Here is a 15,144-nt window from a genome sequence, read left to right on the forward strand (position 1 = left end):
TGTATGTAGAGCTTAGACAAAGATATCTATCTATATATATAAAAGCCTAGGTGACTCTTTGACTGGTAGCTATGATGTGCACTGACCACCAGGGGGCAGATGCTCAATGCACAGGCATGGAAACATGGAACAGACTGAAGAATCTCAGAGGGAAGTGCGGAGGGAGGAGGCGGGAAGAGATTAAACAAAGATCTTATATGCATACTAGAGGCCTGGTGTGCATCTCTGAAATCAATAAAAATATTTTTAAAAATAAAACATGGTTCTTAAAAAAAGAAAAAGAAAAGGTCTGGGAACTTGTTAGAAATGCAAATTCTTGGGTCTCATCCCAGACCTACCGAATCAGAAACTCTGATGGGGCACAGCAATATATATGTGTGTATATATATATTGATTTTAGAGAGAGAGGAAGGGAGAGGGGAAGAGAGGGAGAGAGAGAAAGAAAGAGAGAAACATCTATGTGAGAGCCGAACATTGATGGGCTGGCTGCCTCCTGCATACCCCCTACTGGGGATCAAGCCACAACCTGGGCATGTGCCCTGACCCAGAATCAACCCAGCGACCTTTCAGTGCATGGGATGATGCTCAACTAACTCAGTCACACCAGCCAGGGCACAGTCTATATTTTAACAATCTGTATTTTAGGTGATTCTCATGCATATTAAAGTTAAAGAACTACTGGTCTAGATGCTAGATGGTATTCCAGCTCTAATAGCTACACTCAATTGCTTCTTTTAAGAGAGATTCTAAGAGGCTCAGTTTATCTTTTTTATTATTTATTATTTTTTAGCCAGGTCACACAAATGATATGGGTCCCTGGGAGGCTGATGGATTGGGTGAGGTGTCCATCCTTATTCTAATCAATCTTTGCAAAGGGTTAGGCTCACAATTGAACTCTTTCCCTGTAGCTGGTCATTTAAAAAGCACCATTTTTCTTTTGCCATTGTAAATGTTCCTATAATGAATAGCTACACACACCTACACACATTCACAGAATTGAAAAGAATGCACAGTGTAATGGACTTCTATCATTTCCCACTGCTCTTAGTGCCATGAGATTGTACCAGTGCACTAGCAACAAATATTACTTTAAAATTTTTAATTAAATTATTTTTGCTTTTTGGCTAATTTAACAGCATCACTCTAAAAATAAAACAATGAATACCTTTTCTTATAAGAAGTAGGGGGGATATATGGCAAGAGTCAATCAACAGGCTTGAAGAGTCAGTTTCAGAGAGACACTGTGTTGTGAGAGGCAAATTTGTGGGAAGCACAGAACTAAAGGAAGACAGGGGTTCATGGACAGATGTTGAGCAGGGACAATGGCAGGGGTTGGAGTCAGGGAAAGCTGTGAGTGTTGGGAGATGTTCCCCCCGCCTCCCCCCCCCCCGCCCCCCTACCTCCCGCCCGCCGCCTCAGAGCCTTCCTGCTATACATAAACAATGACTGAAGGAATCCATGAGACACCTGGTGGCTCCTCGATTAAAAAGTCCATTAAAGTATGCTTTATAGATCTATAACTTGTTTACTTAACAAAAGAAGAAGAAGACTTGGAGGCAGTGTGTTTTGATACATGTTTGCTAACATTTTCCCCCCCAGAAAAGATATGGGACATGAAGGTAGGGGGAAAGGAGAATAAGTGGAAGACAATTTTAACCTCGTGTAGCTCATGAGCTTATTGATTTGAGCACTAATTTAGCTCTGCACAAGAGGGAGAAGGGGTAACAAGGTCTATTTGCTGAAGCAAGTTAAGGTCCAGAATCCAAGGCAACCATGTAGATTAATATAGTAGTGCCAGCATTCAGAATGCAATTGCTTTAATTTGCATAACTTTGATTACTAGCAATTATGAGACTTTTTATATGTCTGTTTACTATTCATTTCCCAATGCAAATTGTCTGGTCATTTTCTTTACCTATTCACCAACTGGATTCCTTTTTCTTTTCTTTTCATAGCTAGAATGAGATCTTTGTATTAATCCTTTGTCTTTTTAAAATAAATATTTTAATCTGATGGCATTTTATTTTAATTTTGTTTAATTGTCAAGGTGTACAAATGAAAAAAATTACTTTTGAATGTCTGGTTTTAGTGATACTTTTCTATTGTATTTAGAGTTGAGAAAGTTACCAGTCCTCTGCAGATCTGATAAACACTCTATTCTCATTTCCTTTTTATTATACTTAATATGATTTTTATATTGAACACTTCAATCAATCTGAAGTATCTTTTTGCAATGTGTTGTAAGATAAGGATCTGATTTAATTTCCTTCCCAAATTACTGTCTAATTATTCCAACACCATTCATCAAAGAAAGTGTCCTCACCCCAGAGTTTTAAAAAGCTTACAATATCATATCATGAATTTATATTTAGCTGATTCTTTTTCTGGATTCTCCATTTTGTTCACTGCTCACTATACATTGCTTTTTTCTTTCTTTTCTTTTTGTATTCCTTCCCATTTTTGTTAGATTACCTACCCATGTAGAAGAGTAATTATCCAGGGGACCCGAGGCAAAGTCTTATTACAATAATTTTGAAATTTCAGTGGCAAATCTCTAATATATAATAAATATGTATGGTAATGTGTACAGCTAACATGTAAAATCACTAACTTTTATTAGCATAAAAGTAATACATGCTCTCTGTAAAGTTTATATTAACAATTTATTGAGGTACAATTCACATAGTGTACAGTTGACCCATTTAAAATGTACAGTTCACTGGCCTTTATTGGCCTTTATCACCACCATCAATTCTCATTACCCCAAAGGAAATCTTGTATTCCTTAGCTTTCACCCCCTCACTAGCCTTATTCTCCCAACTCTGGGTGGCCACTAATCTACTTCCTGTCATAAATTTGTCTCTTCTGGACTTTTCCTATAAATGGAATCATATAATATGTCACTGGCTTCTTTCCCTTAGCATAACATCTTCAAAGATCATCTATGCTGTAGCACATATCAGTATCTCATTTCCTTTTATTGCCAAAAAAAAATCCACCATGTGGATATACCACATTTTATTTATTCAATTATCAGTTGATGGACATTTGGGTTATTTCCACTTTTTGGCTGTTATGAATAGTGCTGCTATGAACATTTGTGTACAGCTTTTGTGTGGACACACGCTTTATTTATCTTGGGTATATATCTAAGAGTAGAGTTGCTGGATCATATTGTCAAGTTTTTAAAATATAGAATCATGTAAAGGAAAAGTCACTTATAATGCCCCCAACCTCCTCCACATCCCAAGTGAGCCAAGTACCTTAATATTTGGTAGCATGTCCTTTTTTTCTGAGCATGCCTATACATAATTTTCTTCTTTGTTTACTATTATTCTTTCTTTTCCTTTAAAACATTTTCTTTTTTCTTTCTTCCTCTGTGTCTTTAACAAAAATGGGAAAAATCTCAGAACAGTTGTGGCCAGGGGCAAAGCCTTCCCTGCTGACCATCCATTATTGTGGTCTAGTCTCCTTTGCTGAGAGCTTTGACCTGGGGAACAGATGAGAGGGAGTGAGAGAGAGAATGTAAACCTTGTTCTCCTCTACTCACCAGCCCCTCTCTGTACCTCTGTAAGAAATGACCACCACATGGAGTGAAATTATTACATGTAGCCAAAGCGACATTCATGGCAATGCTTAGTCCTCATCACCACCCTGCACCCCATCCCTGCTAGTGGGGTTAGGGTGGGGAGTGAGGCTTTACCGTTGATATTTATCAAGAAAAATAAAACCATTGCATGTTTCACAATCATCAGTCAGACCTTTTACAGTTAACCTATAAATGCTACCATAGTAATCTGTTACCAATTCTAATGCATTTTAGTTGACTTTCTTGAGTTCTAAGAATACAATTATACCTCTAACAATCAGCTCCTATTTTTTCTTCCCTCTATTATCTTTCAATTACTTTGTTTGTTGCACCAGAGCAGGGGTGGGCAAACTTTTTGACTCGAGGGCCACAATGGGTTCTTTTTTTTTTTTTTTTTTTTTTTTTTTTTTTTTTTATGGAGTGTTTGTGTGAACTAATAGCTTAAAGTATTACAAAGGGTATTACATAAAAGGGTACGGTCTTTTTTTTTTTTTTAGTTTTATTCATTTCAAACGCCGGAACAAAAGCATGGATGGAGTGTTTGTGTGAACTAATATAAATTCAAAGTAAACATCATTACATAAAAGGGTACGGTCTTTTTTTTTTTTTAGTTTTATTCATTTCAAACGGGCCGGATCCGGCCCGCGGGTCGTAGTTTGCCCACGGCTGCACTAGAGCAATGGTTTTCAATTCCATCTGATTTATAACAAAAATTATGTAACAGCACCTTTAATCATCTGAAATGAAATTCATAGGTAAGATAAACTACTTAATATCATGATTTCTAACTATTAGTATGAAGGATAATGTAATGTAGGAAGAACTAAAGGAAAAGCATTTTATTATATGATAGTATTATTTCAATATGTAAATGTTTGTGACATAAATATACTAACAGCCATAATGAAGTTGTCAGATGCTTCTCTCTATGGCCATTATCACAGGGAAGGTGACAACTACAAATGTAGACTAATACAGGTGTGTTGTTCAGGCTATTCAAGTATCTACGGTGTTGCTACAGGTAAGAAGATTTTTCTAAAGAGTCAACAACTCCTGGTAAAGTTTGGGGAAAAAAACAAGTACATACAATATTCCTTCAAATTATTTCATTGTTTAATTTCTGGAAAATTTTAAGCATGTATTACATTTTTGCAAAAAAAAATGCTTTGTGTTTATTTATAAAACAGAGTAGAACATTAGAAAGTTGTGTGGGAAGTGGGGTCTTGGATTGCAAATATCTAGTATCTTTGGACCCTAATCAATGTTTGCTATTATTATACTCCTGATCATTATAATCAAATACACTCCCACATCCTTCCAGCACATTTCCTAGGATGTATGTATATACTAGTATGTATCTCCTAGGATGTATGTATTAGTATTTCCTTTGTTGAGTCCCAGTGATGACTCTAGAATGAGCCTCCAGAACAATGGCACTTGTCATTGAAATGCTTATTTCACCCTTACATATGATGTTCACTGTTGGCTTCTTTCTTTATTTAATTTTTATTATTGATTCAGAGAGAAAGAGAGAGGGAGAGAGAGATAGAAACATCAATGATGAAAGAGAATCATTGATCAGCTGCCTTCTGCACCCCCCCTACTGGGGATCAAGTCTGCAACCCCAGCATATGCCCTGACCAGGAATTGAACTGTGACCTCCTGGTTCATAGGTCAACACTCAACCACTGAGTCATGCCGGTTGGGCTGTCACATAGTTTTAATGTAAATTATAATAAGTTAAAATAGGTGAAAAGTTTAAACTTTGGTTTCACTTCCTTTTCACACTTTTCTTTAATATTCTTGCCTACATGTTTTATTTTTTATTCAACTTTTTTGGGGAATATATTGCATATAATGAAATCCATTTAATTAAAGTATGTATGTATTTCAATGAGTTTTGGTTAATTTATATACCCATGAAATCACCACCATAATTTAGACACATAATATTTCCATCAGTCCTCTTATGCCCTTTTATTGTCGATTCCCTCCTATCTTTTAGCCCAGGCAACTGTGGATATGCTTTCTGTCACTATAGGCTAAGTTGAATTTCCTAGAGCTTTATATAAATGGAATCAGACAGTATGTACTTTCATTCAGCATATTTTTGAGATTCATTCATATTTCATGTGTATCAATAGTTCATTCCTTCTTACTTCTCATTAGTGTTCCATGATAAGAATATATCACACTTTTTAACTCATGAACATTTAGGTTGTCTCCAGCTGCTATTATGAATAAGCTGCTATGAACAATCATGTAGAAGTCATTGCATGAACATGGGTTTTCATTTATCTAGTTATAGAATGGCTGGCTCATGTGGTATTTATTTAACTTTATAAGAGATTGACAAACTGGTTTTCAAAATAGTTTGAAATGGTACATTCCCACTGATAATATTAATTAAAGCCTAATTCTTGTTTTTAAGTAGTTCTCCATCCCCAGGGTGGGGCCTGGCCTACCTCTTCCCAATCTACCTCTTGCCTTCCTTTGGACGAGTGGCTGCCTAAGTTTGAGGGAGAAGGAAGAAAGGGAGGGCGAGGAAGGTGTGAGGCTACCATTTGAGTATGCCAAGTTACATAGTAGCAGCCTGTGGGGACATCCTCTGGGCAGGCAGTGGCACCTGTCTTTTTAGACTATGGGGCAATGCTCCCAAATTCTCACCTTGGGATTTGATTCAGCAAGAGCTGAACATAGAAAAATACTAAGAGACCACGGGAAGGGGAAGTGATAGAAAGGGCCCATGGTCATGGTGTGAATGAATGACCTTTGTGCTTGTGTTTCATAGGAAGGGAATCCTCAGCCACGTTCTGTTTTCACTATTTGTCAGAGAAATGTGCTTTGGGGGTTATTGTGTCCTCTCCCTCAGCCCTTCACCATGCAGCCCGGCCAAAGAGGAACCAGAAGTTCTGCAGTCAAAAGGGGAACACAAGGTTACGGTGACTGTCCCCAGACAGTAAAAATTCACGTGAAACTAATTTCAAGTTAACACAGTCCCACACACCCAGACTCACTCGGTCTAAAGGATGTGGGTCTTCCTTCTGCTAGAGAAGCAGGCTACGGCAGCTGGACACCATTGTTTCATTGGAGTTCTCATGTGGCATCTGTGGGCAGCTCTAGGCTCGTACTGCCATCCCAATGTCACTGAGGTGGGCCCCAGCACGTGCTGTGGGAGCCCCTGCAGAAGGACTTGTTCAGCTGCAGGGAGTGGTGTCTGGGAGTGCAGTCTTCAGCTGTCATCTCCTTCAGCGATGGCCTCAGCAGCAGACAGCTTCCTTGTCCAGCTTCCTTGGCCACGACTATACAGGCATCTTGACTTCTCCCTTTGCCCACTCCTGCTCCTGCCCTCCATTCCACAGAAGTTGCCCCCAAGAGCACTTTCTAGTAAGCATTCTGCATACAAAAGTCCATTTCAGAGTCTGCTTTGGGGGGAACACAGCTAGGACAATGATTTAGTGAAAAAAGCAGGCTGTGAGCTTGTATGAGACTATTTGTAGAATGAATGAATATGTACTTCCAAATGCACAGAAAATGTTGTGGAACCATACAGAGGATACTGTTAACCATAGCTACCTCCAGGGACTAGGGCTGGGACTTTTGGAGAGCAAGGAGGTGTTATTTTATACTCTTTACCATAAGTGTGAATTACTTTTTCTTTTATAATTAAAAACAATCTATAATTTTAAGGAGAGATCAGATCACAACATAAATGGTTGTCATAGTTACCATTTGTGGAACAAGTCACATCAATGCTTTAGCATGCATTCTCTGGGCCTTCTGAACTGTGAAAAATGAATTTCTGTTGTTTTAAGCCACCACGTTTGTGATCATTTATCACAGCAGCCACAGGAAACTAATACAAGTGTCATGAAACAATTTTAGTGGCAACACTGAGAAAAGAATGAAAATAAATAGACATCAAAATATTTTACCATTTGATAAAATATTTAGCATCAGGCACTAGAAATACAGATCTCATGTAGATGACATGCTAACCTTCTGAAACAAAGTCACACAAAAGGGGAAGTAGGTTAGTAGAATCAATAGGAGTTACGGGTAGGAAACAAAAGAAGACGTGTAGCATGAAGTGAGAGACAATTGCCATTTCAGATCCTGCACCAATAATGGCAAAATGGATTTCTCAAACGCTGGACAATTGGAACATAGAGAGGATGAACATGTCTCTGTTAGATTAACAAAAAAAATTAAAAATATAAAGGAGATGGTGAAGAGGTAGAAAGGCCTTTCTTTTTTAAATTGAATTTATTGGGTGACACTGGTTAACAAAAGTACACCGGGTTTAGATGCACAATTCTATAACATAGAATCTATACACTCTATTGTGTATTCACCACCCCAAGTCAAGTCTTGTCCATCACCATTTATTCCCCCTACACCTTCCTCCACCTCCCACCTCCCATATTCCCACTCCCTCTCCCCGTGGCCATCACACATTTTGTCTGTGTCCATGAGTTTTTTTTTCTTCTTTTTTACTCTATCCCTCCATGCGCTCCCTCCCCTCCCTCCACCCCCAGAAAGGACTTCCTTTCAAGAAGCCAAAGAATATTGGTATGTGCCATCCTCTCAGAGTCAAAGGCATGAGAGGGACAACTGACAGACCTCTACTGAATACCATGGAGGGATAAAATGCATCCACAGGAGAGGGTGTGAAAACAACCCAAAGGTCCAACACCTGAAGCCTGTCTAAGTGACAGCACAGTCACATACTAGGATGTAAGGCAGGTCCTAAAGCTGTAGGTTAATATTCACTTGAAAGATACTCAAGACACATTAGTAGGTCCAGAAGCACGCGATAAAACAGTAGTTACAATATAATCCCTTTCCTCATGTCTAAAATGGAGGTGAAGAGAAAAGTACCTACCTTGTGGGGTGTTAGGGGGATTAATTAATATATGCAAAGTGCTCAGCAATACCTATAGCATGGAGCTGCCCCACAGCATCATCATTATCATCTTCCTCCTTTTAAGTGACTGTTTTGAGCCCTAGAGGTCAGATGTGCTTTGGAATGCAGAACTTTTCAGACTTTACAAAGGTGTACAATTATGGAAATCCCTCAGTGTCTGAGGCAGCAATTCACAATCAAACCCATTAAAATGTATGCAGTGAAACATGACTATTCACACTCAAAGGGATGACTAGGGACTTTATCAGTTTGGCTCAGGTTGTGCAGCCAAAGAAATTTGCTGCAAACGTAGAAAAACAAAAGCAAAGGCACAACAACCTTGTGCTCCCGGGGCTTGTACTTGTTGGACTTGTGGGTGGGGGCCTGTGGCCCCGCGTTCCGCACAGGCATGGGAAGGCCGGAAAGCCTTGCGCTGCTGCCGCGTGAGTGTGTTCTGTGAGTGCAGGCCGATGAGATCGCAGCTCGTCTTTACTTCTGCCTTTTGAATTGGTTATATTTTAATTTTTCTGCAGTGAGTATTCATTAATTTTTGTATCTAGGAGTTCCTGAATTTTAATCAGCTCGGATAAATTTAACATAGGGGGAATATTGCATTGCTCCATGGACCTCAAAGGGTCTTCCTACCATGGTCACACTTCTCATTTTTGCTCTAAAGAAAATATTTTTCAGGGGAAGATGGGAACTATTAAAACCTTTTCTTGTTTTTTTAAGCCAGTTCCAGCCAACAGTCAATATGCAGGAAGATCAAGCGAGGGCTTTACCCTACCTGCTCTTTCCTGATAAGTGTAAGTTTTATATTAAAAAGTAAAGCAACAATAACAACAAAATCAAACTGGAAAAAAATAGTGAGAATGTAGGAGAAAGTGAGGAAAGCCTGTGTGGATGGCATCAATGGGATAAAGGAGAAAGGAACAGGTGAGGCAGAGTCTGCTTGACCCCGAGTGCCTGTCTGGTGAGGAAGGGAGAGAGAGGGGGCTCAGGGGAGAATGGGAGCTGCTAGAGCAGTGGTTCTCAACCTTCCTAATGCCGCGACCCTTTAATACAGTTCCTCATGTTGTGGTGACCCCCAACCATAAAATTATTTTCGTTGCTACTTCATAACTGTAATTTTGCTACTGTTATGAATCGTAATGTAAATATCTGAGATGCAGGATGTATTTTCATTGTTACAAATTGAAGATAATTAAAACATAGTGATTAATCACAAAAAAAATATGTAATTATATATGTGTTTTCCGATGGTCTTAGGCGACCCCTGTGAAAGGGTCGTTCGACCCCCAAAGGGGTCGCGACCCACAAGTTGAGAACCGCTGTGCTAGAGGGACAGCAAGCACAGAAGCAGAGCTGAGAAGCAGAGAAGAGCCAGGAAGGAGCCGTCCTTGAGCAAAGCTGTGGTCAAGTGAAGCTGTGAGAGGCGGCTGCTGAGCGTGACTTTGCAGTTCAGGTCTGGGCTCCAGGGCCCCAAAGGGGAAGTGTCCACGTCAAAAGGTCTGCAGACGCCTGCTTAGTTCTACAGGCAGTGAAACCAGGGGCCCTTTTCTGCTCAGATCCTTGGGTGCTACAGGAAGAAATTTCAACATATGTATGTGTAGTTTTCTAGGGGCTGAGAATTTCTTAGAATGAAAAACTAGTCATATTAAAAAGGATATATATCATATAATACTAGTGACCCGGTGCATGGATTCTTGCACACTGAAAGGAAATTAATTAGAAGGTGGCCGGCGGGGTGGGACTGGGCTAGACGGGCCAGGCATGCCCTGGAGCCAACTCCTGTGGACCCTCCCTGGACAGCGGCACTTGGGGTGGCCCTGTGGCTTGAAAGGCATCTGCGGAGTGAGCGGGGTCCCTCTGGCAGATGGGGTCCCTCAGCCTGGCCTGTGGGGATTGGGCTGAAACCAGCTCTCCGACATCCCCCGAGGAGTTCCAGAGTGCGAGAGGGCACTCTGCAAAGTTGCTGTCATTCAGGGTGTGGATCTCAAATGCAAGTGTGCAGTAAACCAGATTCGGGGCCGACAGTGTGCCCCAGCAACAACATAACCCACAGCTGAAGGTGGAATCGCATGGCCCCGCAAGGAATCGGGCTCCCTCCTCTCTGTTTTCGGGATGTGTCACCCGAGAACCCAGCTGCCAAGTCACTGCAGCTTGGCAGCTCCTGCATTGAGCGTCTGCACCGTGGTGGTCAGTGGGCATCATAGAGACTGGTCAGACTGAGGGAGGGACACTTAGCATATTAGCCTTTTATATATATAGATTATACTATTTTTATCCTATATAATAAAAGGCTAATATGCAAATAGACCAAAGAGTGGAATGACCGTTCGCTATGACATGCACTGACCAACAGGGGGAAGAGGCTCAACACAGGAGCTGCCCCCTGTTGGTCAATGTGCTCCCACAGGGGGAGCGCCACTCAGCCAGAAGCTGGGCTCATGGCTGGCAAGTACAGCAGCAGTGGTGGGAGCTAAGGATGTCCAACTGCCTAAGGGGAGCAGGCCTAAGCCATCAGTCGGACATCCCCCAAGGGCTCCCAGACTGCGAGCGGGCTCAGGCTGAGCTGAGTGACCCCCTCCAAGTGCACAAATTTCGTGCACTGGGCCTCAAGTATATTATATAATATTCTAATATTGGATTGGCTGATTATTGATGGAATTCTGCCAGAAGGTTGGCCAGACTTGGAAAAGACAGTGGCCCTATGCCAATAGAAATCACAGAAGAGAGGTGGCAAGGACTTGCAGAAAATCTAAATAGAAATGAAGCTTTTAGTTGGCAAATTGTGGTGTGGACTTGAAGGAGATTTAAAGGTAGAGTGCCAGATGAGGAGGACATTGTGTACCCACAAAACTAATGACCCCAAGCTAGTTGACCTAAGCCCTGGTCTCAGGAGCCCCTATTCAATTGCTAGTGGGGGGAGGCAAAGAAGTGAGTGTCCCAGAGGAGGAACCCCTCCCTCCAGAGAAAGCTCTAGGAGGCAACAGTCGCTTCATAGCTCAGAGGACACCCATTTCCCACCTCCTGAGCAAAGTCAGCAGACTGCCCAGGAGAGGAAGCTCAGATTTCTTACCCAGTTACCGAGAACAGCATGGCTCACAGATGCCAGGCCCTGGAGGCCTAGCACTGCTGGAGGGGCAAGCCTGAGTAGAAAAGACCAGAGCAGCCCCAGTGAAAGGGCTGCTGAGCGTGTTTGTGAGATGCAAGACAGGGCAGTGGTTCTTAAACTAGGCCGTGAGGAACCCTGGGGCTAGGTGGTCTACAGCTAAAAAAGAAGTCTTTTTTGCATTTGCAGATAGAATGAGCTGTCTTTTAAATAATGTTATTTCTCATGATAAAATTCATACTCTTTTTGTTGTTGCTAATATGAGAGGATATTTTTCTCATTGACTTTTAGAGAGAGTGGAAGGGAGGGGGAGAGACAGAGAGCAACATCAATGTGAGAGAGACACATCAATGGATGCCTCCCACACGCACCCTGACTAGGGCCGGGGATAGAGCCTATAACTGAGGTACGTGCCCTTGACCAGAATTGAACCTGTGATCCTTCAGTTTGCAGGCTGACGCTCTAACCACTGAGCAACCGGCTAGGGCCAATTCATATATTTTTTTTAATCAGAAAAATTAAAAGAAGAAAAATCATCTATAATATCACTTCAACTCCATATATTTAGATATAGTTTCTTCCAGACTCTTTTTCAATGAATAAATTGATTGAGAATGTATTGATAAATATAAATGGAAAAAAACAAATTTAATTAGAAACATTTCTGAATAATAATATTCAATTAATAATAATAATTTAATAATATTATATTAAGAATAATAGTTAACTATAGGTTTACTTACTATGTCTGTATATTTATTTAGTATATCAATATTTCAGAGTGTTAAAAAAAACACCCTTTACCCTGAAGCTTCCCCATGACTAAGAGGAAGCAAACACTCACTTTCTCAAATTCTGCCTCTTCTGTCCCCCTCTGTTCCTGACCTTCAGGCATCTATTCATTTATTTGGCCAACATTTTCTGAGCATCTATGATGTACCAGGTAGTGAGGGTCCAATGGTGTACAAGACACAGTCTGGGCCCCTGGGTGCTCTCTGTCTCATAGGGGAGACAGGCAATGGAATCCACCACAGGGTCATGCGAGCTGGAGTAGCAAGGAGTGGGGCAGGGGAAGTGAGAGGGAGAGAAGATGAGCTGGGAAAGCTAACCAGTGGGAGGCTCTCTGACCCGAGTCCTGAGGAAGGGAGGGGGAGAGGTAGGAGGTGTGAAAGTGAAACAGCAAGGCACATTAATGGGAACTATAAATAAGTTTCAAGCAGAGAGTGGTTGTTGATGGGGAGGGAGGAGCAGAGGGAGAAGGCAGTGAGGAAGAATAGGAAGTAGCACAGGTACTGTAGTTAGGGATTAAAACCTACTATGAAAATTCATTGAGAGGGTTTAAACAGGCAAAAGACATGCTGATTTGTGCTTTGGAAAGATTATTCTTGCGGAAAATAGATGGGAGGAACAAAGACTCTAGACAGGAAGACCAGTTAGGGGGTTGATCCATGGATCCAGAGAAGAAATGGCGGAGCTCGAATTAGGACCTGGGTCAGTGGGGGTGGAGAGAAGAGAATGCAATCAAAGCAGCAAAAAAATTATATATATTGGACATGGGAACTGGACCTGGGTGGTGAAGGAGAGGGAGAAAGAGAGGATGACCCCGGCTTTTGGCTTAGGTAGGTGGGTGGTGGTGCTCTATAAGACGGAGACTATCAGGACTGGTTTATAGATTTTAGTTTTGGAAATGTTGACTTTTAAATGTCTAGTTACTGGTTAGAGATATATCTCTGGAACTTATGAAAGAAAAATTGAACTGTATGGCACATACAACTATATATAATACATAATACTTGATAATGATGATACACTACAATGTTACTGGTTTATGCATTTATTATACTTTTTGTTATTCTTCTACTTATAGAAGTTGAAAAATGTTTTCTATAAAACAGTATGCCACATCTCTTAAAGCATTATTTACTTTTATGCTTTAACCTTCTGTTGTTTTGTACAGTAACATGCTGTACAGATTCGTAGCCTAGGGGTAATAGGCTCTACCATATAGCCTAGGTGTGTAGTGGGCTATCCCATCTCGGTTTGCGTAAGTGCACTCTATAAAATTGCTTACCTAAGAACATATACTTGCCGTTAAGCAGTGAATGACTGTAATATAAGAAGGACCTAATAAAGAGTCCAGAAGCAAATTTAAATGAGGACTTAATAGAAATAAAAATAACATTTCATTTAGTGGGGAAAGATAAATTACTTCATATATAATGCTGGCAGAACTGACTATCCATCTGGAAGCAAACATGGTTACACTTCTATCCCACATTATATGCAAAAATAAATGCCAGATGGATTAAAAATCTAAATATGAGATATAAAGATATAAAAATATTAGATACAAGTGCATCTACTATTTTATAAAATCGTAAAGTAAAGAAGACCTTCTGAAGCAAAAGATAAGACCTAGATACCCTAATGGTCACCACCTAAACATAATAGTCATATGTCACCTCTTAAAAGTGAACATATTTTTGTACAGCCAAAGATATATAAGCAAAGTCAAAAGATAAATGATAGACTAAATACTTAAAATGTAGATGACAAAGGATAAATGTTGCTAATGTACCATAGCTCCTACAAACCAATTTTATAAAAGACAATCCAATTAGAATTTGACCAAGCACATCAATAGACACTTCCAGAAAAAAAAAGTGTAAATCATCAACAATATGAAAAGATTCTCAACCTCAATGGTATTCAAGAAAATACAAATTAAAACAATAAAGAGTATAGCATTTTGCTTTATTAGAGTGGCAAAAATAACAAAGGCTGGTGAGACTATCAAAATGGGTGTGGAATATGAATTTAGACAGCCTCTCTGGAAAATATTCTAACATTATGTATTAAAAAATGCACATATCCTTCAATCCAGCAATATTGCTTTTTGTAATCTATCTACAAAAAGAATAACAACAGTACATAAAGAAATACGTTTAAGGAAATGTATTGTACCATAGCTTTGCAGGGGCAAAAAGATACATCTAACCTGAAGAAAAATAATAACTTTTAACGTAAACTTCCGTCATTAGAGGAGACTTCATATATTATAGTACTGTGTAGTATGACATAACTTTTTAAAAGAATGAGTTAGATATATGTGTGTTGCCCTATAGGCATGTCTGGATCAATGAATTTTTTAGTTCTTAAATGTCCACTTGAGAGATGTGTTTACTTAAGGAACAGAGGAAACAATTTGCATTTCATCTATTATATAAGGAGTAATCCATGGAAGCTTGAGTGAATTGGCGCCATATTTCTTTTTTATCTTTATTTTTTACTGATATGAGAGAGAGAGGGAGAAACATCAATGTGAGAGAGAAACATCAATCCGTTGCCTCCTGTTATGTGCCCTGACTGGGGATTGAACCTGCAACTGGGGTATGTGCCCTGACCAGGAATTGAACCCACCACCTTTTGGTGTACAGGATGACAATCCAACCAACTGAACCACACTGGCCAAGGCAATTGGCGCTATTTTTCTGATTTATTCCTATGATGTTTTAGCATTCCTTACAGAGTGGC

This window comes from Myotis lucifugus, unplaced genomic scaffold (assembly GCF_000147115.1).
Source record: "Myotis lucifugus unplaced genomic scaffold, Myoluc2.0 scaffold_66, whole genome shotgun sequence".
In the NCBI taxonomy this organism is placed as follows: Eukaryota; Metazoa; Chordata; class Mammalia; order Chiroptera; family Vespertilionidae; genus Myotis; species Myotis lucifugus.